Source organism: Elephas maximus, chromosome 10, assembly GCF_024166365.1.
Source record: "Elephas maximus indicus isolate mEleMax1 chromosome 10, mEleMax1 primary haplotype, whole genome shotgun sequence".
In the NCBI taxonomy this organism is placed as follows: domain Eukaryota; kingdom Metazoa; phylum Chordata; class Mammalia; order Proboscidea; family Elephantidae; genus Elephas; species Elephas maximus.
In genome coordinates, this window is record NC_064828.1 from 42,481,376 (window position 1) to 42,505,496 (window position 24,121).

Genomic DNA, 24,121 nt, shown 5'->3' on the forward strand with positions numbered 1-24,121 from the left:
CAAGAAAAGTCTGCAAGGTAATTTCATATAAACTGAGGAAATTATGTGTATCATCAGAGTCTAGCCGGAAACGGAAACCACATGAGTAGTTAAAAAGAGACAATAACGCAGATAATTAATTCTGTAGGTGATGGAATTGCTAAGAAGACAAACAGGGGACAGTGGAGGCAATTCAAATATTAACAACAGTGGGAAGCCACTCCACCCACGGCTGAAGGACTGAAGAGGGAGAAGGCAGTGTTACCCAGTGCTAGTGGAAGCTGGAACCATGGCTGGCCGGCCTGCCAAAGCTGGATTCTAAAAGCTGCTGGCAGAGAGGGAAAAGGAAAGATACACTGGCTTCTTCTTCCCCACTACCCCCTCCATAATCCAGTTTGAAGCCAGCTGAGGATGGGAACCGCAGCTGCAGAGATCAGTGCCCCTGTGACGCAAAACAGAGCAGGGGAAGTGAAGTGAGGGCAAATAGGCCTAGGCTGCTCACATCACATAATTACCTGTTAGGCTGTGATGGTACTAGTTTTTTTTTTTTTTTTTCTGGGGTTGGGGGAGGGAATGAGGAAGGGGTGGGTGTTGAAGAAAGGGAACATGGAATGAGTCTAGCCATTTACATTTTCATACAGGCCATGAAATGGACCCTTAAGCTTTATTTAGTCTTTTATGGGAGAATAGTCAACATATTTGGGACTGAGTCGAACAATTGTACCCTCAATTTTGTATTACTAGGATTTTCAGTGCTACTATAATCTTAGGTTCAGGTGGACATGTTAGGGCAGGGGCCACAAATTTACCCTGTCTTACCACAACTTTTGGCATCCCGGTATGATATCACAAAGTTCTAGAGGTATGTGTACACACAGTTTAATTGACAGAAACATGAAAGAACATATAATGGCTACAGGAATCAGCTATGTACATTGCAAAAACTTAAGTTGCAGTTCCAATGTTCTGTGAGAGTGTAAAGTTCAAACCTATTCATCAAGATACTTTTAAAATAAAGGAAAACGTTATGGCTTGAGGGGAGACTTATTACAATGAGGTCAGATTTTGCTTCTCAAGGTATTTTGGTTAAGGAGCCATACGTCAGCCACCGATGGATTTGCTGAAACCAACAGAAACAGGCTGAAAAGAGAAGAGAGCATGAGACTATAGCAGGTCATGGGAAGGGGTTGAGAAGAGGCTGATGGAGCCTCTGGGAGGCCTGGGCCTGTGCCACACCAGCTGGCTCCTGTTCACTGAAGTTAGAACTGACTCCTATTTGGTGTGCAAAATCATTAAGGGTATATTACTACCCTTCATCTGATCTTGACAAGAGAACTTTTGGTGATAAATAAATAAAAAAGACAAACTGATTAAGCTGCATCTGGGTTAACTTTCCAAAATAGCAAATTGGCAGATAGCCTGGAAACAATGTAAACCCTGCTTCATTAAAATTACAATCAGAGCTGATTTTTTTTTTTTTCTTTTTGTCTTCCAACCTAGCTGGCTACTGAGAAAGAAAATTTTGATGACTGTATGACTCATGTGAAAATTACAAGAGGTAATAAACCTGAAAAGAAATTCCTATAGATGGGACTGAGAGAACCATTCAGGAAGATGGGTAGCCAGAAGGAACAGCTAGGGCAACCACTGCCTCCTTCCAGAGCTCTCAGATGCTCACAAATAGGTGTTAGTTCTATTAAAAGGTCAAGAAAGAGGCTTGCCAATAACTCTTCTTTTGGAAAGGCAAATAAGGGAGTTGATTTGAATATTAAATAATCATTGAAATACCGTATAGTATAGCCTTCATTGGTTAAAAATCTGCACATGACAGTTTCTTTTTATACGAGCTTTTTGTCTCTAACTTCAAACTATAATTGATGTATTTGGGGGAACAGTTTGCAAGAAGAATGATAACATAATATTTTCTCTATCATCTTTGATAAAACCCAAAGCAATAATGTCAAGGTGTATTTATCTGGTATCAAATATATATTGTTTAATAGTCTATGTTGTTAGCTGCCGTTAAGTTGGCCCCTCCAATTGTAGCTAGCTTGTGTAGAGTAGAACAGGACAAAATGCTGCCTGGTCCTGCGCCACCCCCATGATGGGTTCCAGGTCTGAGTATTGTGATAAGCGGGGTTTTCATTGGCTGATTTGCAGAAGTAGATCACCAGGCCTTTCTTCCTAGTCTGTCTTTGTCTGGAATATTTGCTGAAACCTGTTCAGCACCACAGCAACATGCAAGATTCCACTGACAGATGGGTGGCGGCTGTGCATGAGGTGCTTTGGGCAGGAATCAAACCCAGATCTCCATCATGAAGGATAAGAATTCTACCTGTGTATAGAAAGGGGATAAACATTAAAAAAGTCAAAATTTACTATAAGAGTTTCAAGTCTATGTATATAGTAGCAACGGGACCATGATAGGACAGAAAAATTGAGGAGGGCTTATAAAAGAAAGGTAAGATGAATTCATTTTGTATATGCAAGTAAAAATGTCCACTTCATAGTTAGAAATACAGAATTAGCCTTCTCTTGTGGCTTCTCAGAGGGAAGCAGCTGCTTCAAGATGAAGATGAGTATCTTCTTCCAAGCCTGCTAGAAACTCATTAAAATGAACAATGAACACAAACTTCATACCTTTTATAACAGCGTATGGCCACAGACGTTGTTCCCGACACTCTGGGAGAAGAGCAGAAGAGCTTTGTGGTCCAAATCGGTGGTGGGAACTATAGACAAGGTTTCCCTACATGGCTGTGTTCACCTGCTCCTGAGTAAAAGGCAATACTGTATACACCAAGGAGAACTGGAGACAGGAAGTGCAAATCTGTTCGGAGTTGCATTGTATATGCCAATTTGAGTGTTCTCCATTTGGTTATTGCAAAAAGGGAAAGAAGGATATCTCTGGACTGACTAATACTACTGTGTCTCAATATTTGAGGCCCAAAAGAACATAATTTGAAAATTTCTCTTAAGAAGGCCATGTCCACCAGTATGCTGTGAGAAAGCCCATGAACAAAGAAAGTAAGACACCCAAGACCAAAGCACCCATGACTCAGTATCCTGTTATTCCACGTGCCCTGGAACACAAAAAGCCGGCGTATTAAGAAACAGCTTACTAAGAAAAATAAACAAGAAGCATTTGGCCAAGAAAGTGAAGGTAACCAAAGTAAGACGCCAAGAAGGAATTGCCAAGAGACAGAGTCTGTCCTCTCTGATAACTTCAATCTCTAAGTCTAAGTCCAGTCAAAAATAAGATTTACTAAGAATAATAAATAATATCAGTCATTTTAAAAAGAAAAAGAAGTATAGGATTAGTTTGTGTGAACAGTCAGGAGTAGAAATGTAGTTTTTATCAAACCTGTAAACTCATTGCCTTCCAGTCAATTCTAACTCATAGCAACCCTATAGGATGGGGTAGAACTGCCTTATAGGGTTTCCAAGGATGTAATCTTTATGGAGGAGCCCTGGTGGTGCAGTGGTTAAAAGCTCAGTTACTAACCCAAAGGTTGGCAATTTAAATACACCAGTCATTCACTATCAGTCATAATCAACTTAACGGCAATGGCTTTGGTTTAGGTTTTTTTTAATCTTTATGGAAGGAGATTGCCACATCTTTCTCCCACAGGTCAGCTGGTGGGTTCAAACTGAAGATCTTTTTGGTTAGCAGCTCAGCACTTAACCGTTGTGGCATTGTATCTCTCCTTTTTATCAAACACCAAATCAAACAAACAAAGAAGAAAAAAACACAGACACCATAAATAAAGTTAGAAGAGAAACAATGGGAAAAAAGGATTTGCAGCACATATAAGAGACATGATTAGTATCCAGTAAAATTTACACCCTCGTATGTCAGTCAGTGTGTCATACTCTGGGGACTTGTGTGTTGCTGTGATGCTGGAAACTATGCCACCGGTATTCAAATACCATGGTAGACAGGTTTCAGCTGAGCTTCCAGACTAAGACAGACTAGAGAAAAGGACCCAGTAGTCTACTTATGAAAAGAATTAGCCAGTGAAAACCTTATGAATAACGGCAGAACACTGTCTGATATAGTGCCAGAAGATGAGCCCCTCAGGTTGGAAAGCACTTGAAATATGACTGGGAAGAGCTGTTCCTCAAAGTGGAGTCCACCTTAATGATCTGGATGGAGTCAAGCTTTCAAGACCTTCATTTGCTGATGTGGCATGACTCGAAATGAGAAGAAACAGCTGCAAATATCCTTTAGTAATCAGAATGTAGAATGTATGAATCTAGGAAAATTGGAAATCATCAAAAATGAAATGGAACTCATAAACATCAATATCCTAGGCATTAGTGAGCTGAAATGGACTTGTATTGGCCACTTTGAGTTGGACAACGATATAGTCTACTATCTGGGAATGACAACTTGAAAAAGAATGGCATTGCATTCATTGTCAAAAAGAATATTTCAAAATCTATCCTGAAGTACAATGCTGTCGGTGATAGGATAATATCCATACGCCTACAAGGAAGACCAGTTAATACGATTATTATTCAAATTTAAGCACCAACCAGTAAGGCCAAAGATAGAAATTGAAGATCTTTACCAGCTTCTGCAGTCTGAAATTGATCAAACATGCAATCAGGATGCATCGATAGTTACTGGTGATTGGAATGCTAAAGTTGGAAACAAAGAAGGATTGGTATTTGGAAAACATGGCCTGGGTGATAGAAATGATGCTGGTGATCACATGATAGAATTTTGCAAGACGAATGATGTCTTCATTGCAAATATCTTTTTTCATAACATAAATAATAAATATACACATGGACTAGCAAGATGGAATATGCAGGAATCAAATTGACTACATTTGTGGAAAAAGACAACAGAAAAGCTCAATATTATCAGTCAGAACAAGGCCAGGGGCCAACTGCAGATCAGGCCATCCATTGCTCATAAGCAAGTTAAAGGTGCTGCTCAAGAAAATTAGAACAAGTCCATGAGAGCCAAAGTACAACCTTGAGTACATCCCATCTGAATTTAAAGACTACCTCAAGAATAGATTTAATGCATTGAACACTAATGACCGAAGACCAGATGAGTTGTGGAATGACATCAAGGACATCATACATGAAGAAAGAAAAAAACCAACCCACTGCTGTCCAGTCGATTCCAACTCATAGCCACCCTTTAGAACAGAGTAGAACTGCCCCATAGAGTTTCCAAGGAGCACCTGGAGGATTCAAACTGCCGAACTCTTGGTTAGCAGCTGTAGCACTTAACCACCACGCCACCAGGGTTTCATGAAGAAAGAAAGAGGTCATTAAAAAGACAAGAGAAAGAAAAAGCCAAAATGGATGTCAGAAGAGACTCTGAAACTTGCTCTTGAATGTCAAGTAGCTAAAGGAAAAGGAAAAAATGATGAAATAAAAGAGCAGAACAGAAGATTTCAAAGGATGGCTCGAGAAGACAAAGTACTGCCATGACATGTGCAAAGACCTGGAGATAGAAAAACAAAAGAGAAAAACACACTCAGCATTTCTCAAGCTGAAAGAACTGAAGAAAAAAATCCAAGCCTTGAGTTGCAATACTGAAAGATTCTGTGAGCAAAATCCTAAAATACACAGGAAGCATCAAAAGAAGATGGAAGGAATACACAGAGTCACTATACCAAAAAGAATTGGTCAACGTTCAACCATTTCAGGAGGTAGCATATGATCAGGAACTGATGGTACTGAAGGAAGAAGTCCAAGCTGCACTGAAGGTATTGATGAGAAACAAACCTCCAGAAATTGATGGAATACCATCACTTCAACAAACAGATACAGTGCTGGAGCTGCTCACTCATCTATGCCAAAAAATTTGGAAGACAGCTACCTGGCCTACTGACTGGAAGAGATCCATATTTATGCCTATTCCCAAGAAAGGTGATGCAACCGAATGCAGAAATTATCAAACGATATCATTAATATCACATGCAAGGAAAATTTTGCTGAAGAGCATTCAAAAGCAGTTGCAAAAATATATCGACAGGGAACTGCCAAAAATTCAAGCTGGATTCAGAAGAGGACGTGGAACCAGAGATATCATTGCTGATGTCAGATGGATCCTGGCTGAAAGCAGAGAAAACCTGAAAGATGTTTACCTGTGTTTTATTGACTCTGCAAAGGCATTCAACTGTGTGGATCATAACAAATTATGGATAACATTGCAAAGAATGGGAATTCCAGAGCACTTAATTGTACTCACGAGGAACCTGTACATGGATCAACAGGCAGTCATTCAAACAGAACAAAGGGATACTACATGGTTTTACTCCAGGAAAGGTATGTGTCAGGGTTGTATCCTTTCACCATATCTATTTGATTTTTATGCTAAGCAAATAATCAGAGAAGCTGGACAATATGAAGAAAAACGGGGTATCAGGATTGGAAGAAGACTCATTAACAACCTGTGTTAGGCAGATGACAAAGCCTTGCTTGCTGGAAGTGAAGAGGACTTGAAGCATTTACTGATGAAGATCAAAGACCACAGCCTTCAGTATGGATTACACCTCAACATAAAGAAAACAAAAATCCTCACAACTGAACCAATAAGCAACATCATGATAAACAGAGAAAAGATTGATGTTGTCAAGGATTTCATTTTACTTGGATCCACAATCAACAGCCATGGAAGCAGCAGTCAAGAAATCAAAAGACGCATTGCATTGGGCAAATCTGCTGCAAGAAACCTCTTTAAAGTGTTGAAAAGCAAAGATACCACCTTGAGGACTAAGGTATTCCTGACCCAAGCCAGAGTGTTTTCAATAGCCTCATATGCAGGTGAAAGTTGGACGATGAATGAGGAAGACCGAAGAATTGATGTCTTTGAATTGTGGCATTGGAGAAGAATATGTAGTATACCACGGACTGCCAAAAGGACAAACTAATCTGTCTTGGAAGAATTACAACCAGAATGCTCCTTAGAAGCAAGGATGGTGAGACTGTGTCTCACATATTTTGGACATGTTATTAGAAGGAATCACTCCCTGAAGAAGGACATCATGCTTGGTAAAGTAGAGGGTCAGCGAAAAAAAGGAAGACCCTCAAGATGCATTGACACAGTGGCTGCAACGATGGGCTCAAGCAAAGCAACAACAGTGAGGATGATGCAGGACTGGGCAGTGTTTCATTCTGTTGTGCATAGGGTCTCTATGAGTCGGAACCTAATAACAGCTAACAAAGTTTTACAAACTAATAAGAGAAAGGCAACAACTATCAAAAGGAACTTCAAAGAGAAGGAAACAAAAATGGGCAGTAAACGTATGGAAAGATGGTCAATCTACTAATAACCAAGGAAATACTAAAAGCATAAAAATATCATTTTATACTCTTGAGGTTCATAAAAACTAATCTGATAATGTCAAAGGGTGTGTAAACAAGTTCAAGCGGGCACATGTCACACATCCTGGGCTTGCTTGAGTAGCATTTCGTGAGGAAAGTGCAAAGGGGCAGAAACAGGAGCTAGGGTTCTGGACTCCACAGAGCAATCTAGCAGGACTGAGCTTCATGTATGAGAAAGGGATTCAGGCCCTTGGACTGTGATGCTTTTAGGCTGCATGATTAGGGAAAAAGCTCTCACCTATTCCCTGAATGAGAAACCAGGATTCAGTAACAACATGATGTGCAGGACTTTTGCTCCAACTCTAAGCTGCTAGTTCAGCGTTTGTGGTTGGGAGGAGTGCCAGTACCTTTCTTGTGAGTCAAGAAGGCTTACGCTTGTGGTTTCATGTTGTGGCAAGTTAGCAGAGAATTCACCCCACCAGCCCTCATGGTTGAGGGAGCACTGGCCTCTCAACTGGAGCCCTGGTGGTACAGTGGTTAAGAGCTACGGCTGCAAATCAAAAGATCAGCAGTTAGAATCCACCAGCCACTGCTTGGAAACCCTATAGGGCAGTTCTACTCTGTCCTATATAGGGCCGCTATGAGTTGGAATTGACTTCACAGCAATGGGTTTGGTTTTTTTGGGGGGGTATGGCCTCTCGAATGGCATGATGGGTGAGGAACTGGGGTCCAGCCTTGACAGTGACAAGTATTTATTGCCCTAAACATAGGTCATCCCAGTTTTCATGGAGTTTTGCAGGAGTCCAATGCCTTCTTTGGAAAGCCAGCCTGCAGGGAATTAGTCTCACACAAGTTAAGATGTACCTCTCACAAGGGTTAACAAGAGTATGGGCAAATGGTATCCTCAAACAACACCAACAGAGGTTTTAAATTTTATAGCTGTTTTGGAGGCAAGGAACCTACTTCCGGCTTTCTGCCCCAAGATTACAACACTACAAGGAAGAATGACTATATGTTTCCCAGTCTCTCCAAAGATCCCTGTGCCTAAATCATGATAAAAAACCTGTAGAGTTTCCCTGACCTGAGTGAACTGTGTGGATTGGACAGTAGACATTTCAGTAGTAATCAGTGGATACAGCTAACTAATGTCCATACAATCTTCAGAATGCCTTGAAATGTGCACATAATATTGGATTCCTGGTACAACACTGGGTTGGAAGAGTTTCAAGAAGGAAAGATAAACTATCCAACAGCCCAGTGGGAAGGGGAACAGTGGCCGTTGAGGTGATTTAAACAAAATAAAGAATTGCTATATTTCTAGCAATACATAATTTACAAAGTTAAATCGCAGGCAAATTTTATTTCACTCTATCTTTTAACATGCTGTATCATATTCTGGCAGAGCAAATAGAGCTTTAAAAGTGTTGTGATTTGCTAATGTTTCATAGTGGTTTTGAACACTTGAAGTGAAACCAGCCACGTTTCAAATTATGATAAGTGCCTGAGTTACGATTTTTAATCTTTTAAAGCTTTATTTTCTACAACTATAAGGACTATCATTAATCATTAAGATTAATGAGACAATGTTTATAAAGCATTTAGCACAGTTTTACTTAGCACAGCGTCCCCAATCAGTGGTGCTTTAAAGAGTATGTTAACAGTAATATCCACATTACAAAAAAGAAAAAAAAGAAAGAAACTGAGAAAATAGAGAAAAAGGGAAAAGATCACCCATAACCTGATCACTCTAGCACAAGTGCCATTATTCTGGACAGTTTCCTTTTGCAATAGACTTTTTACTTTTAGAGTCCATTGCTGTAGTTGTTATCATGAGGTCAGAACCCAGAGACCCTATGTTCATGAGGACATAAACCATGGACCTTAGCACCTAATACAGTCAATGAAAAATAATTACTGAATCAATGGATCAGCTTATTAGTTATAGCTTATTTGTATTTTTCCCATATTTTTGCCTGGCAATAGAATGCTAGAAATTCTCAGGTTGATAGGGCTATTCTTTAAAACAAACAAAAAAAGTTTTTAAATATAGTTTTTCAACAAATAACAAAGATTTTCATTTTTCTTAAGTTGCCTACAGTGTTCTTTCAAAATATTGCAAAAGTATGGGTAGGCAGCCTCAACTGTGTGAAGAATATTTCTCAGCTCATTTTTAAGCACTCCATCTTTAAGCATTTAATTCTTGTTCCTATTACATGTAAAAAAACATAAGTTTTTTAAAAAATGGCATTGTTACTGAGAATCCAATTGTCTCACATATTTGAAAGGGCAAATTCTTCTCTTTTTTCATTACTTTAAAAATAAAATAGCAATACACATGTGGAATTATTATCTTAAGTTTCATGAAACCTGTGTTTTTCTCTAAGGATTGTCTCATATTCTCTCAAATCCCAATGAAGTTATCGCTTTGTTGTTGTTGTTAGGTGCTGTCGAGTCGATTCCGACTCATAGCGACCCTATGCACAACAGAACGAAACACTGCCTGGTCCTGCGCCATCCTTACAATTGTTGTTATGCTTGGGCTCATTGTTGCAGCCACTCTGTCAATCCACCTTGTTGAGGGTCTTCCTCTTTTCCCTTGACCCTGTACTCTGCCAAGCATGATGTCCTTCTCCAGGGACTGATCCCTCCTGACAACATGTCCAAAGTATGTAAGACGCAGTCTCACCATTCTTGCTTCTAAGGAGCATTCTGGTTGTACTTCGTCCAAGACAGATTTGTTTGTTCTTTTGGCAGTCCGTGGTATATTCAATATTCTTCGCCAACACCACAATTGAAAGGTGTCAACTCTTCTTCGGTCTTCCTTATTCATTGTGCAGCTTTCACATGCATATGGTGTGATTGAAAATACCATGGCTTGGGTCAGGCCCACCTTAGTCTTCAGGGTGACATCTTTGCTCTTCGACATTTTGAAGAGGGCCTTTGCAGCAGATTTGCCCAATGCAATGCGTCTTTTGATTTCTTGACTGCTACTTCCATAGCTGTTGATTGTGGATCCAACTAAAATGAAATCCTTGACAACTTCAATCTTTTCTCTGTTTATCATGATGTTGCTCATTGGTCCAGTTGTGAGGATGTTTGTTTTCTTTATGTTGAGGTGTAATCCACACTGAAGGCTGTGGCCTTTGATCTTCATTAGTAAGTGCTTCAAGTCCTCTTCACTTTCAGCAAGCTAAGGTTGTGTCATCTGCATAATGCAGGTTGTTAATGATTCTTCCTCCAATCTGGATGCCCTGTTCTTCTTCATATAGTCCAGCTTCTTGGATTATTTGTTCAGCATACAGATTAAATAGGTATGGTGAAAGAATACAACCCTGACGCACACCTTTCTTGACCTTAAGCCACTCAGTATCGCCTTGTTCTGTCTGAACAACTGCCTCTTGATCTATGTAAGGGTTCCTCATGAACACAATTAAGTGTTCTGGAATTCCCATTCTTTGCAGTGTTATCCATAGTTTGTTATGATCCACACAGTCGAATGCCTTTGCATAGTCAATAAAACACAGGTAAACATCCTTCTGGTATTCTCTGCTTTCAGCCAGGATCCATCTGACATCAGCAATGATATCCCTGGTTCCACGTCCTCTTCTGAATCCAGCCTGAATTTCTGGCAGTTCCCTGTCGATATACTGCTGCAGCCGTTTTTGAATGATCTTCAGCAAAATTTTCCCTGCATGTGATATTAATGATATTGTTCTATAATTTCCACATTTGGTTGGATCACCTTTCTTGGGAATAGGCATAAATATGGATCTCTTCCAGTCAGTTGGCCAGGAAGCTGTCTTCCATATTTCTTGACATAGACGAGTGTGCACCTCCAGTGCTGCATCTGTTTGTTGAAACATCTCAATTGATATTCCATCAGTTCCCGGAGCCTTGTTTTTCGCCAATGCCTTCAGAGCAGCTTGGACTGCTTCCTTCAGTACCATTGGTTCCTGATCATATGCCACCTCTTGAAATGGTTGAATATCGACTGATTCTTTTTGGTTTAATGACTCTGTGTACTCCTTCCATCTTCTTTTGATGCTTCCTGTGCCATTTAATATTTTCCCCATGGAATCCTTCCCTATTGCAACTCGAGGCTTGAATTTTTCTTCAGTTATTTCAGCTTGAGAAACACCGAGCGTGTTCTTCCCTTTTGGTTTTCCATCTCCAGCACTTTGCACATGTCGTTACCGCTTTAGCAAAAGGCAAATCATTGCTTTCCATTATGGTCATTTTATACTTTCCTAGGTAGTGTTCACTTCCTCCCTTTCCTTAGTAAGAGAACGACTCAAAAGTAGCTCATGTAGCTTATACCTCAGCTCAAGACTCATTTCCAATTTCTATGATGTGGACAAGAAAAAGCTGATTAATTTAAAAGCAAATGAACTGAACCTAGGAGATTTAGGGCCATCTCAACAAGCCACGCCGTGCCATGTGTGGTGTCATGGATTGAATTGTGTCCCCAAAAATTATGCGTATCTATTTGTCTAGGTCATGATTCCCAGTATTGTGTGACTGTCATCTGATGTGATTTTCCTATGTGTTGTAAATCCTCTCTCTATTATGTTGATGAGATGGGATTAGCAGGAGTTATGTTAATAAGGCAGGACTCAATCTACAAGATTAGGTTGTGTCTTAAATCAATCTCTCTTGAGATACAAAAGAGAGAGGTAAGCAGAGAGACATAGGGACCGCATACCACCAAGAAGGTAGTGCCAGGAGAAGAGCTGGTCCTTTGAACTCAGGGCCCCCTGGGCTGAGAAGCTCCCAGTCCAGGGAAGATTGATGATAAGGACCTTCCTGCAGAGCTGACAGAGACAGAAAGACTTCCCCTGAGCTGACGCCCTGAATTTGGACTTCTAGCCTACTAGACTGTAGAGAATAAGCTTCTGTTTGTTGAAGCCCTCCACTTCTGCTATTTCTGTTATAGCAGCACTAGATAACTAAGCAGATGGGAATATAGGTTCCTGGTGGCCCATCTCTTGCCACTCTTTCTCCTCTTCTCCCACACATACCTTGACTGAAACTTTCAGCAGGGACCAGTCAGGTTTCCTCCTTCTTCCTCCCCTTAACAATAATTTTCACCTAAGATTTGTTTTTCCTCAAGTTCTCAAAGTAAGTCTCAATAAAATCATGGGCAAAATTGACATACACTATCATCCTTGGTCTATGAATTAGTCTCTTTCCTTCTTGATTTGTTAATGTATACAGCCATTTCACCTGTAATTAGATTTAACAAAAGGTTCTTGGGAGAAAGAAAATACAAATTAAATTTTGATTTTGGTTTTTGTCATTAAATCCTGATTTAATAAAAATTCAATGTTTTATATACTTAGAGAAAGCACTTTTAGACTTTCTTTTGTAGGATATATCTAAGTAATACCTGAAATAAATGTATATAACTGACTCATTCCAGAAATATGGGACAAACAAAAAGTATAATGAGAAAAAAATTTAAATCTGTCAATACCTTTTTTTTTTTACAAGTGGTATATAATATACAAGCACTACTTTCATGATTCAATAAAATAAACAATGAATTGATCTTTTGAATTCCTCTTTATTTAAGATAAAGAATTTCACTAACTTCTAGTTCTTGCTATCCTTCCCTCCATTACTCTTTGTCATTTTTATTAATATAACCTTACCGTTTAATTTCACCTACTTGTACAAAAATCATTTTTGACATTTGTGTTGTATATTATAGCTATAATTACAAAAATTATTTAGACAATGAAAAAGGAAGACCAAGGAATTGATGCATTCAAAATGTGGTGTTGGTGAAGAATATTGACTATACCTTGGATTGCCAAAAGCATGACCAAATCTGTGTTGGAGGAAATACAGCCAGAAGGCTCTTCAGAAGCAAGGATGACGAGACTTCGTCTTGCTTACTTCAGACACGTCATCAGTAGACACCATTCACTGGAGAAGGACATCATACTTGGTAAAGTAGAGGGTCAGCAAAAAAGAAAGAGAACCTCAATGAGAAGGACTGACACAGTGGCTACAACAATGAGCTCAAACTTAGCAACGATTGTGAGGATGGCACAGGACTGGGCAACGTTTTGTTCTATTATACATAGTGTTGCTATGAGTTGGAGCCGACCCAACGGCATTTAACAATAACATGAGTTGATATGACTATTTATTAAAAAAAAAAAAAAATTTATTAGGAACACTTTATTATTCTAGGCCACCAAACTAAGGACAAGACTTCCTTACAATTATATTTTTCTGCTGTACTGGATCTCTTAGGAAATGAATATTGACTGCAGCGTATTTCTAAATAAAATTTCCAGGAAGCCTTGCTTTGTAATCCAGGTAATTTCGTCAGTATGGACAACCAACTCAGGTATTTTGGACTCCAGAGTAGATTCCAGAGGGCCCAATTATTTAGTTAGTATGTCTATACGAAATAAATTAATTAATTGCTCCTTTCTTCTCTGCAAACAAATCATGGACAAAAGGTAAATAGAAAAATTGAGCTTTTTAATATAGAGAAATAGAAACTATGAGAAATTAATTTCTGCTCAATCGCTTGAGTAAAAATCTGGTAAAAGATACTCATGGTTATGATGACATCTTGGACTTATAAGTTGATCTTTTTATGAAGAACTCAAAGATAATAGTGCAGGCAACACTAGGTTGAAAGAAAATCAGTTCACTTGAAGTGCTGTAATTGCAAATTTTGTTAAAATTGGAGTTTCTGATATTTTGGACAAAAATGTTAAAGTTTTGCTTTTGTGAAGCCCAAATAATCAGTATATCTCAAAACATGTATCACTTTATCCATTTCCTTAGAACTCATGTGACAGTCTATTACGCTGTTTGATAAGAGGGGCAGTAGACCAAAAGGGGTGAAGGATGTAGATTAAAAGTCTATCAAAAAAGAGGGACTGAGAAGGTAATATTTTCTTAGCAAATAAGGTAACAGCACTTGAGTAAAACTGGTATTTTTGGATCCAGCCAAGAATACAGCCAGCAAATGATGCAGTTTGAATACCTCCTTTTCCTCCCTAGAGGTGTAAAAGGATGCCATGTGGGATCCCTCGTCTTTGGAGGAACTCCAGAGAAATATCTCACTAAGGTTTCATGACAGATAGGGGGCCAAATGCATCCTGGATAATATTCTTGTGGTGTGTGAAGAAGGTGTTAAAGAGCCAAAGAGAAGTCATTTTCAGGTTTCTCTGAGCCAGATTTTTAAAAAATTAAAAAGCCCACAAAGGATAAAAAGTCAAACCTGACAAAGATTCAGATGAGTTTTAATATTTTAATATAACCAACCTGTACGCTCATCATTCCAGTTCCCAGTGGATGTGGCTCTGCGTTATGCTAGTCTCTCAAGAGCCGAGGAAGCAACACCAGTCAGAAAGAGAGAGGAGAGAACGGCTGGAAATGCTTCTGAAGAAAAAAGTGAAAGGGTTCAACCTCTTGGGGAGCAAAGCCTCCTGGCATCAATTGAGTTTCTGACACCCAAAGATGTATTGACTTGTGAGATGGTCTTGTAAAATTTTAAATACATGTGTAAGATAAAGAAAAATGAGGGAACATACCAAAGGTTTATTGGCATTGATCACCAAGACGGTCTACTACAACCCTTAGACAGTTGTTTAAAATGAGAGAGAGAGAAAAAAAAAAGTGAGAGAAAATTCTTTGGGAAGTACGAAAGGCTCCAAACAGTTGCAATCTTAGAGTGTTATGATGTTAAAATATGAGGCACATTATCAGGAGACAAAAGTTCAAAGAGGCCTCTGCTTTGTGTTGGATAAACAGGAACATATGCCCAGCCTCAGAAATATTTCAAGTGTGTTGTGAAACTTCACTCAGTTAGGAGAGAAATGTTAGAGTTCAACTGTGAAAAATTCAATTGCGTATTTGAAAAAAGCAGGTGCTGGGAAAGATCAGAAACTTTCTGAGAGTGTCAGCACCATATTCCACAATAGCAAGCAGCAGCAAAGATGTTATTAAGACTCAGAGAGGTTTTCTGAGGGATGTATCAAATGAGGTCAAAAAGCACTTGCATGTCATTGTAGATATGCGTTCTTCTCAGGGAAAATAAAAGTCAAAAAGAAGGAAATTGAGACAAGAAATATTTCATATGTGGCCTCTAGGAAATTTATAAAAATCAAGGGAAATTTGGGCAGAATTCACTACATATCAGAAGTGGGAGATGTCTGTTGAGGAAAGTTAATTGAAGGGAAGAAAAAAAAAAATCTTACCCACAAAACATGAACCTAAAATTAGTTCGCCAGAGAAGTCCTGTTGCAAAGAAATTGTAATTGTTGATTTATGAGTTGTGATGGCCTAGGAGAGTATGTGTAGCTGATGAAAAATCTTTTCTTTATCCTGTATCTGGAGGGATTTTTAATATAGTTACATGAAGCCCCTTGTAAGTGGCTTCTATTTCTATTTCTTTTGTATCTACTCCACGGAATACAGTGTTCTATGAATAGTGATGAGACCAATAAATGTTGACTGATTAGCTAGCTAAGCAAAAGTCCACTGTCTGAAGCAAAGGGAAAGTCTAGTACTTCCAGGAACCCTAGAGGAAGTCAGGTGATGGACAGCAGGACCTGCTCTGGTTCAAATGCAAGACTTGGCACCAACTTCCTTCTTCTTCAAGTTGTAGTACTCACCTCCCCCATCCCAGCCCTACAAGGCAGGATGACTCCACATACACTTTCCTGGATCTCCTGCCCTGGTCTCTATGCTCACACTCATCATCCTAAACTCTGGGCTTTTACTTTTAGATCTTATTGGTTTGTGCAATGGAGTCGATTCTGACTCATAGCCCTGTCTCTTTCCTTAAAGCTATGAAGTACCTCCTGCTCATCTGCAAAATTAATCCATATTACAATGCCACTGGGCCAAGGGGTTACCCTTTCAAGTTAACATTTGCATTTGATTGTGAAAGAATCTAGAGAGAAGAGAAAGCAATCTGATGGTAGCAGAGTTGAGGGAACCATTTTACAGCCAGTCTCTTCTTTTGCAATCCATATTGTTCACTCAACATCACCTTCTTGCCATTACAGTACTATTTAAGCTGTCTTAGCTTTTCATTGAATATTTTGGAGGAAATGTTTTCAAACTACAGAAAACACACACACACATCATTATCATCACCTTCTTCATTCATGCGCTACCCACTTTACAGAATTAACAAACTCTTATAGTTTGTCATTTTGTTTCAGATTAAAAAAAAAAAAAAAAAAGACATTTCAGGTAAATTTGAAGCAGTACTTGTTCCTCCTCTCCACAACATTTCCCTTCCTTCCTTCCTTTTGAAAGACAAGCATTATTTGATTTGTAACCTTCTAGGTCTTGTGTAAGCTTCTAGGTCATGCTTTTATACTTTGTATATACATCTATGTATAAATAATGCTTTGTGTGTTCTTTTAATTATTCATAAATGCACTCAGGCTGTACATGTTAGTCTTCAATTTGCTTTCTATAACTCAACATTGTTTTAGATTTTTCCATATAAATACATATGTAACTAGTTTGTTCACTTTATCAGCTATGTAGCATTTCATTAAATAACTCACTATGCCATAACTTATTTCTCAATTCCTATTGGATGTTTCCAATTTTTCACTATTGTATACAATATCATGTACTGTATGATTATCCTTATGTAATCTTTGCACATATTCAAGGATGGTCTATGGGTGCAAATATCTCCAAGCACAATTGCTGGGTTGTAGGATATAAGCACTCTGTCTTTACTTCAGTGAGCCTTGGTGGCACAGTGGTTAAAGCTAACTGCTGCTAACTGGAAAGCCAGCGGTTCAAACCCACCAGCTGCTCCACAGGAGAAAAATGTGGCAGTCTGCTTCTGTAAAGATTACAGCTTTGCATCTGGGATCTTAAATGCTAGCAAGTGGCCATCTAAGATGCATCAATTGGTCTCAAGCCACCTGGAGCAAAGGAGAATGAATAACACCAAGGACACAAGGTAATTATGAGCCCAAGAGACAGAAAGGACCACATAAACCAGAGATTACATCAGCCTGAGACCAGAAGAACTAGACGGTGCCCGGCTACAACTGATGACTGCCCTGACAAGGAATGCAACAGAGAACCCCTGAGGGAGCGGGAGAGCAGTGAGATGCAGACCCCAAAGTCTCTTAAAAGGACCAGACTTAATGATCTGACTGAGACTAGAAGGACCCTGGTGGTCATGGCCCCCAGACCTTCTGTTAGCCCAAGACAGGAACCATTCCCAAAGCCAACTCTTCAGACAGGGATTGGACTGGACAATGGGATAGAAAAAGATCCTGGTGAAGAAAGAGCTTCTTGGATCAAGTAGACTCTTGAGACTATTTTGGCATCTCCTATTTGGAGAGGAGATGAGAGGGCAGAGGTGGTCAGAAGCTGGAGGAATGGACACAAAAAGAGAGAGTGGAGGGAAGAAACAGGCTGTCTCATTAGGAGAAGAGTAATTAGGAGTATATAAATTTTTGTATGAGAGACTGACTTGATTTGTAAACTTTCACTAAAAGCACAATAAAAATTAAAAAAGATTACAGCCTTGGAAATCTTATGGGGCAGTTCTACTCTACTGTGTCACTATGAGTCAGAATTGACTCGATGGCAATGGGTTTATCTTTATTGCAGAGTACCAATTGGCTCTCTAAAGAGATTTATGAATTTATCAGTGATGTTTAATAGTTCTTGTTTCTCTACATCCTCACTACCCTTTTCCATTATATTGTCAGACTTTGCCAATCTGATGCATATAAAATGAAGTCTCCTTATTTTAAATCCCTCCATGATTACCGAGCTTGAACATCTTTTCATAATTATTAACTGTTTGGGTTTCTTTGTGAATTTATTTTCATGTATTTTATCCAGTTTTCTTTTGAGATGTTTGTCTTTTTATCTTACTTATTTGTAGGAGTTCTTTAAATATCCTGAAGAGCAATATTGTGTCTCTTACACATGTTTGAAAATATCTTCTCTTTGTATGTTGTTTGTCTTATAACTTTGCTGTGATTTGCCAGACAGACATTTTAAATATTGATACATCTGTTTTCCTTCTTAATGGATTATAGTTTTTGTGTCTTATCTAAAAGAAATTGTTATTAAAATATATAAATAAAAACATGTAAATTTATATAGACACACCCCACCCACATACTATCCACTTTCTGTAACACTTACCATAGGTTTAAGTCATCAAACCCAACTAAGTGATTTCCCTAGAAACCCATGCTACTCAACTGGGTCTACTTTGTTGCTCAGCAATTATTTTTCTTCTCAAATTGACTGCCTATAATACTAGGAAGGCAGTATAGGAGCTGGCATCAGAAAGATCTAAAAGCAAGTCACAGCCCTGCCACTTATTAAGTATGTGATCTTAACCTCTGCTTGCTTCAGTTTCCTTATCAGAAACATGGGTTTTATCATTGTACCTGTCACAGGGATTCCTCCATAAGTCTTGATCTTCTCAAGTATAAACACCAAACCAAACCCATTGCTGTCGAGTTGATTCCAACTCATAGCGATCCTATAGGACAGGGTAGAATTGCCCCATAGAGTTTCCAAGGAGCACCTGGTAGATTCAAACTGCTGAACTTTTGGTTAGCAGCTGTAGCTCTTAACCTCCACACCACCAGGGTTTCCTTCTCAAGTATACAGAGTGTATAGATTAACTCATTTTATCCTCACTATAACATAATGAGAGGTATGAGTCAGAATCGACTCGATGGCAGTGGTTTTTTTTTTGTTTGTTTGTTTGTTTATAACATAATGAGGGGGAGATACGATTATTATCTCCACACTGCAGATGAGGAAACTGAGGGACCAAGAGGATAACTCACTTGATTATCTTGTAGCAGAATGAAGATTTCAACCTCCAGACCTCATTCTCTAAGCACTTTACTATACTGTCTCCCAATCATTTCTTCACTGTAAGTAAATGAAAGACTGCATGCAAAACACTAAGCCTCGGTGTGCAGAATAAGCTCTGTAAATGTTATTTGTTTTTATTTCCCATGAAGGCTATTCTAAATTTTTCTGGTTCACTCCAAAGTCCTACAGGAGACCTTAAATTAATATGCTCCAGTATCGTCTGTAGAATACTAGGTATGTAGAATGTTCAGATGGTTATGTAATGAGAATCTCAGAGTAAAATAGTTTCAGAAATACTGGGTTTAAATTTTAGTTAAGTAGGAAAATTTTACCTGGAGGCCCTCTCAGAACTTTTAATACGCTAATAAGCATTGTGAATCTTGAGTAGTGATATCTCCCTAAGTTCCCAGATCCTGGATTTATCCTTCTCCTTCTACTTTTTTTTTTTTCTTTCCTTCTTTATAGTAAAACACCCTTGGGAAACATCACGTGCTTTAACTTAAACTTTGCAAAGAAGTTAGGACCGTCAGACCTGTGCACTTTCAAATGTCTTCTTCATAAAAAGTGTTAAACATAATGCCTGGAATATAGTATGTGTGCAGTAAATGCCAGGTTTTGTTACTCAGATTTTTGCATCAGTGTGCAATAGGATAATCACTTCCTGTTGGAAGACTGACTGGAATTTCTATAGCTGCATGAGTGGGCGTCAGATATAAGGAACAGTAAGAAATTAAAGGAAGAAAATTCATCTCCTCCTTTCCTTCTGACACAAAGAATTTCACCTCCTTTCCAAAGGTGACTCTTCTCTCTACTTGTGTCCATGATCTCATCTACTTCCACCTCTTCTAGGATACATCCCCCTTTTTCAAATCTTCAATCTTTCATCACCTATAACTTTGTTTTATTGATTCTAAGATGTCATCAATTCATAAAGAAAAAATATGCTGCCATTAAACCATGACACAGTGCTTTACCACTCAGACTTTCTATTTTACATTTATTAAAAGTAATTTTGGCATAGGTTTTCATAATATATCACTTTTGTGCCAGTAAAAAGGAAAACACAGGCATATAAATTGGATAATGCATTCTTAAAACTTTGAATTCACATTCTGATTCCTTATATACTCAGAACTGTTCATGTTATTTTTCCACATGGTGTTGTCCTCTGTGCTATCAAAAGTGTTGAACTAAAAAAAAACTCACTGCCTTCAAGACGACTCCGACTCATAGCGACTCTATAGGACAGCACAGAACTGCCCTATAGAGTTTTCAGGGAGCGCTTGGTGGGTTTGAACTGCTGACCTTTTGGTTAGCAGCCGTAGCACTTAACCACTACGCCGCCAGGGTTTCCATCAAAAGTGTTGAGGATGAGCTATTTCCTAAGAGTGCTCCTCTGCTGTCTCCAAGGCTGTCTTCCAGGTGTTTCACCCATCCTCTAAGCCTTGACATGCGTGTGCTGACAGTGACTAAAAGTTACATCTGCTGCCTGGCTAACGGCAACTGTAAAATGCATCCCAACTTCAGAAATAATAAAATGTGAACAAATACAATAACAACAGCAAAAAATCACAGAATCAATGAAATATAGATCTTTCTCTTCAGTTTATAAACATGAAGTCACCCCATAAAGTTAACAGGAAAAGTGAATTAAAAAAAAAAAAATTGGAGGTGGTAAAATAATGAGGAAAGGCAGATGGGACAAAAACTTCTCTAATTTTCTCTCCAAAGCAACATGGTCCTTGTTAATTTAGTGACATTTATCTAGATTGTTTTATCAAAGATTCTGACCTAATATATACATTTTGTTCACTGTGTTCATAAACATTTTTTGGCACATCAGACACTTGAAAATTTAACTAGACACTTATTTTCAATACACTTTTAAAAATTCTAATGTTGTTTAAGATAAAAATGACTATTTCTATATATTAATGAAGAAAACATCTGTTCTTCACATCTTCACAATAGGAAACATTTTACTTGTTCTTGGTAAAGAAATCCTGGCAAGAGTTCCAAGATTCTAAAATGGCTGGCTCAAAATGTTAAGAAATAAAATTTGCTTTTTAGATATAAGTAGAATAACTATTTAATAAACCAGACCAAACCCAGTGCTGTTGAATCAATTCCGACTCATAGCGACCCTATAGGACAGAGTAGAGCTGCCCCATGGAGTTTCCAGGGACTGCCTGGGGGATTCGAACTGCTGACCCTTTGGAGGGCAGCCATAGCACTTAACCACTACACCACCAGGGTTTCCCAACTATTTAATACATAGTTTTAAAAGATACCATTTTCATGACAATAATTTATATGGAAACTCTTTACCTATTTCTTTTTCTCACACAAATTGCTGTACTACCCAACTTGAGATCCTAAATTGTCATGAGTTATTTTCTCCAGAACAATGGGGCATTTTAAAGCAGAGGCCAAAGTATCCAAGAAATTCAAATTAAAACAGCGAAGTTCCATTTTCTCCTCATCCCCTTCATGATGGCAGACGTCCAAAGTAAATAATAATTTTGGTGAGGGTATGAAGAAATGAGCATAATCATTATTGCTGTGGCAATATCAATTTGGACAGCCAATCTGGAGAATATTTTGACATTATGTATACAAACCTTAATTGCATAAATGCCTTGACCTAGAAATTCAAATTATAGAAATCCATCCTAAAGAAACAATCATAAAAGTACTCAATATGTAGATAGAAAGAGTTGTTTAGAGTAGCTAAAAACCAGAACAATCTAAATGCTCAGCTACAGGTGATTAAATAATCATGGCATATACATTTAAAGTAATTCTTCTTGCAAATAAGAAACTAGTCTACAGGACTAACAGTTTACACAAGTCATGGCGTCATCTACCCTGAGACGAGAAGAACTACATTGTGCCCAGCTACCACTACCAACCGTACTAATTAGGGCCACGGTAGACAGACCCTAAAAGAATGGGAGAAAAATGTGGAACAGAACCTTAAATTCCTAAAAAGCAAAAAAAAAAAAAAAAAAAACAGACCTACTGGGCTGGTTGAGACTGGAGGACTCCCTGAGGCTATTGCCCTGAAAGACTCTTCAAACCATCAACCTAAACTAACCCTTGAGGTCACCTTGTAGCTGAATAACAAATTGGCTCAAAAAATAATGAATATCACCCTCAACTATTGTGCTCCTTTAAAAAATTACCTATATGAGACCAATCAGTCAACAATTACTTTAACACAAAGATAAATGAGACTGTTCATGTATTGTAAAGGATGTGACTGTCTTAGTCTTCTAGTGCTGCCATAACAGAAATACCACAAGTGGATGGCTTTAACAGAGAATTTTATTTTCTCACAGTCTAGTAGGTTACAAGTCCAAATTTGGGGTGTTGGCTCCAGGGAAGGTCTTTCTTTCTCTGTCAGCTCTGGAGGAAAGTCCTTGTCCTCAATCTTCCCATGGTCGAGGGGCTTCTCAGATGCAGGGACCCCACATCCAAAGGACACACTCTGCTTCTGGTGTTGCTTTCTTGGTGGCATGAGGTCCCCAACCCTCTGCTTGCTTCCCTTTCCTTTTATCTCTTGAGAGATAAAAGGTGGTGCAGGCCACACCCCGGAGAAACTCCCTTTACCTTGGATCAGGGAGGTGACCTGAGTGAGGGTGGTGTTACAATCCCACCCTAATCCTCTCAACATAAAATTACAATCACAAAATGGAGGACAACCATACAATACTGGGAATCATGGCCTAACCAAGTTGATACACACTTATTTGGGGAACATAATTCAATCCATGACAATAACCAATGTCACTGAGCAACTTGGGTAGAAATTATTGAGTGGGAACCCAAATTGCTGTGTAAACTGTCATTGGAAACACAATAAAATATTATTTAAAAAGAGAATTCTGTTCGTTGTTGTTGTTAAGTACCCTTGAGTTGGTTCTGACTCATAGAGACCCTATGCAGAACAGGACGAAACACTGCCCGGTCCTGCGCCATCCTTACAATCGTTGTTATGCTTGAGCTCATTGTTGCAGCCACTCTGTCAATCCACCACATTGAGTGTCTTCCTCTTTTCTGCTGACCCTGTACTTTACCAAGCTTGATGTCCTTCTCCAGGGACTGATCCCTCCTGACAACATGTCCAAAGTATGTAAGACGCAGTCTTGCCAACCTTGCTTCTAAGGAGCATTCTGGTTGTACTTCTCTCAAGATGGATTTGTTTGCTCTTTTGGCAGTCTATGGTATATTAAATATTATTCGACAACACCACAATTCAAAGGTGTCAGCTCTTCTTCGGTCTTCCTTATTCATTGTCCAGCTTTCACATGCACACGATGCAATTGAAAATACCATGGCTTAGGTCAGGTGCACCTTAGTCTTCAAAGAGATGTCTTTGCTTTTCTACACTTTATAGAAGTCCTTTGCAGCAGATTTGCCCAATACAACGCGTTTTTTGATTTCTTGACTGCTGCTTCCATGGCTGTTGATTGTGCATCCAAGTAAAATGAAATCCTTGACAACTTCAATCTTTTCTCTGTTTATCATGATGTTGCTTATTTGTCCAGTTGTGAGGACTTTTTTCTTTATGCTGAGGTGCAATCCATACTGAAGGCTGTGGCCTTTGATCTTCATTAGTAAATGCATCAAGTCCTCTTCACTTTCAGCAAGCAAGGTTGTGTCATCTGCATAACGCAGGTTGTTAATGAATCTTCCTCCGATCCTGACGCCCCGTTCTTCCTCATATAGTCTAGCTTCTCGGATTATTTGCTAGCATATAGATTGAACAGGTATGATGAAAGGATACAACTCTGATGCACACATTTTCTGACTTTAAGCCACTCAGTATCGCCTTGTTCTGTCTGAACAACTGCCTCTTGATTTATATACAGGTTCCTTCTGTTTAGCTTATAAAAATTGTGAATTAGATTCGTATTTATTTGGAAACCCTGGTGGCATAGTGGTTAAGTGCTACGGCTGCTCACCAAAGGGTCAGCAGTTCGAATCCACC

The 24,121-nt window shown here is 38.8% G+C and overlaps 1 protein-coding gene and 1 pseudogene across 2 annotated transcripts in view; one reads left to right on the forward strand and one right to left on the reverse strand.

The window, feature by feature from the left end:
- The window catches only part of LOC126084369 (uncharacterized), a 410,348-nt gene that overhangs the window by 359,402 nt on the left and 26,825 nt on the right, over positions 1-24,121 (reverse strand). Inside the window, exon 1 of one of the 2 annotated variants that reach the window (XM_049898958.1) lies at positions 11,012-11,037. The exons of the other annotated variant lie outside the window; for it this stretch is intronic. The gene's annotated coding sequence lies outside the window, so the exon portion shown is untranslated. Of the gene's footprint in view, positions 1-11,011; positions 11,038-24,121 lie in introns of those variants that run through there. 2 annotated transcript variants of the gene reach the window in all.
- LOC126084370 (40S ribosomal protein S6-like) lies at positions 2,549-3,235 on the forward strand (annotated as a pseudogene).